This window comes from Lynx rufus, unplaced genomic scaffold (genome assembly GCF_022079265.1).
Source record: "Lynx rufus isolate CCGP_SWC_20201006 ecotype Redwood Valley unplaced genomic scaffold, mLynRuf1.p SCAF_7, whole genome shotgun sequence".
Lineage (NCBI taxonomy): Eukaryota > Metazoa > Chordata > Mammalia > Carnivora > Felidae > Lynx > Lynx rufus.
In genome coordinates this window covers 117539366-117542170 of record NW_025814889.1, presented here as the reverse complement: position 1 = coordinate 117542170, position 2805 = coordinate 117539366, and positions in this window count along the sequence as shown.

Here is a 2805-nt window from a genome sequence, read left to right as displayed (position 1 = left end):
CACCACTGCCTGTCTCCCAACAGCTTATTCTGGCTCTATTCTTTTCTGTGAAATCAGAGTGCAGGTCAACTTCCTCAAGCATTATTCGGCCTCATGCCTTTTAAATCATACTTAAACTCCCAATCCAGCTGTGAGAGCAATTTGGCTGAGACATCTGTTGTCCCTTTGTTCATCAGTGATGAGTCTACTGATCTGATTGGCGAGGCAGATGTCCCCCCCCTTCTTCCCTCACTGCTCCCTGTGCACCCCTCCCCCCAAAGCTGTACACTTGGAAATAAGGACAAATAAACAGGAAGGGAAGTCATGGTCTTGGGTAAGCTTGTTTAAAGGAATAGTAGAGAATAAGAGGAGAGGAGGGGCTTGGGACCAAGCTCCAGGAAACTTCAACATTAAATGGCTAAGTGGTAGAGAGTGAGCTCGGGGAGGTCAGAGGAAAACCAGGAAAAACAATTGTGGAAGCTAAAGAAAGGGTCTTAAAAACTAGAGAGGTCATAAACAAAATGTGGTAGATACACCTACAATGGAATATTATTCAGCCTTAAAAAGGAAGGAAATTCTGACTCATACTACAGCATGGGTGAACTTTGAGGACATTATGCTAAGTGAAATAAGCCAGTCATGAAAGGACAAATCCTGTATGATTCCACTTACATGAAGTACCTAGAGTCAGATTCATAGAGACAGAGAGTAGAATGGTGGTTACCAAGGTCTGGGAGAGTTTTTGTTTATTGAGGTTATTGTTTAATGACTATAAAGTTTTCCTTTGGTAAGATAAAAAGAGTGCTATGGATGGATTGTAGTGATGGTGGCAAAACAATATGAATGTACTTAATGCTACTGAACTGTATACTTAAAGGTCGTTGAGATGGTAAATTTTGTATTATGCGTATATCTTTTCTGCGTTATGTGTATTTTAGCACAATTTTTTTAAAAAGGAAAGAGGTCAACAGAATCAGATGCTGCTGAAAGGTCACGTATAAGGAGGACTGAAATGTTCCCTGTGTTCAGTGTCTTGGAGACTGCTGGTAACATGTGCTAGGAGGGATCCTGCCCATGTTCTGAGTGACTTCAATATCCACACGTAAATATTCATGCATATTTTCAGGCTTATAACTGACTTTTAGTAAAATCAAGTCAAGACAGACTCAGGCCCTCTCTGGTTCCATGGCTCACCTCCTCCTCCTCTTCCTGCCCTCACTTAATGCATTTCCTTCTCCCTGGTCTACTCACTGTGGCTTCCACACATATTTCATCATTTTCTGCAAAAAACTTAGGACTTACAAGTCCTGTTTCCTACTATTTATGCCTCCTCTCTGCCAGCCTGTATTTCTCCCCTGCTTATAAAAGGCAGCTAAACATTTCCCTCCTCCAAAGTCTTTTCCTAGATTAACTAACTCCATTTGGCTTCAAAATTCTAACCATTGTCTTCATCTCCATTATCCACCATAATTGTTTTTCCTATAAAGAATGGTAAAATTGTTGCCATTCCTTCAACAATTATTTACTAATTTAAGATTTCATAAATATCCATACCAGGTATTGTGATAGTTACTAGAGATAGTCTTTGCCCTCAAATGGCTCATAGTCCAGCGGGGGAGAATATATATCCTCCTGGGCTTTGTAGAGAGAAGTTTTTATCTGGAGCTTAAACTTAAAACTGTAAATGGTCAAAAAATGTATCTTTATAGAAAGATTTACAACTATTTTGGGAAACAATATAGTTTTACAATTTCAGTAGGAACTCTTTCCCATTCCTGATAAATTAAGTATGCTATAAATTTACCACTCTTGGCCTTGTTATGTGCCCAGAGCATAGCTTCTACAGCAGAACTTTCTCAGCTCCCCTACACATACTCTATGTCCCAGTAAAACTGAAATACTTTATTTTCCCATTTCTAAAATGCATTATAAGACACACCATCGATTAAATAACATTTTAGAAGAAAAAAAATATGCAAACATAGTACATTCAGATAATAATTATGGGACACATGACAACTATACCAAGTTGGCTACATTAAAAATGGAAGGAAGAAGTAGGAGGATGAAGTGTGCATCTTAAGTTCAAAGATGCACAGTGTTGGTTGCTTTCAGAAAGTGCTTTGTATGCCCTGGGATCCAAATATTTGCTGATGCTTTTCTTTCTCTTTGCAACACCTCTCATTTCTCTACCCCTTCTTCATACCCCTACCTATTTCTTCAGGATTCCTTCCTTCCTCTTATGAAACCTGTCCTGATCCTGCCAACCAAATGGGATCTTTTGTTTGTTCATTGGTTCATTCAACAAACATATTGAATGCCTGCTATGTTCTAGGCACTGTTCTGGGCATCAAGGATTAAATGGAAGACATGAAAAACAGATATAGTCCTGCCTTCTTGGAGCTTATATTTTACATAGACAGCTAAAACAAACAAATGAAATTATCATAAATTGTAGTAAGTGCTGTGAAGAAGAACAACAACAAACGAAGCTGAGATAAATTATGGAGAGATGTCTCCTCCATGATGGGCAGTGATGGAAGGCCTCCATGAAGAGGTAAAAACATAAGCTGAGGACTCAAGGGAAAGAAGAGATTGTCCATAGCATGTAGGGGGAAAACATTCCAGGTTCAGAGAATAGCAGGTGCAAAGGCCATGGGTGGGTTGAGTTTATGTGTTTAAGGAATACACCTTTCTTTCCTTTGAACCTCCAGAGCATTTTATGTCATCATTTGGGGTTCACACTAGTCTCCCTTGATCATAGTTCTTGTTATCATTTTCTTATTCTCATTCCCATGCTTTATGAATTAGTAAATTCTTTTTTTA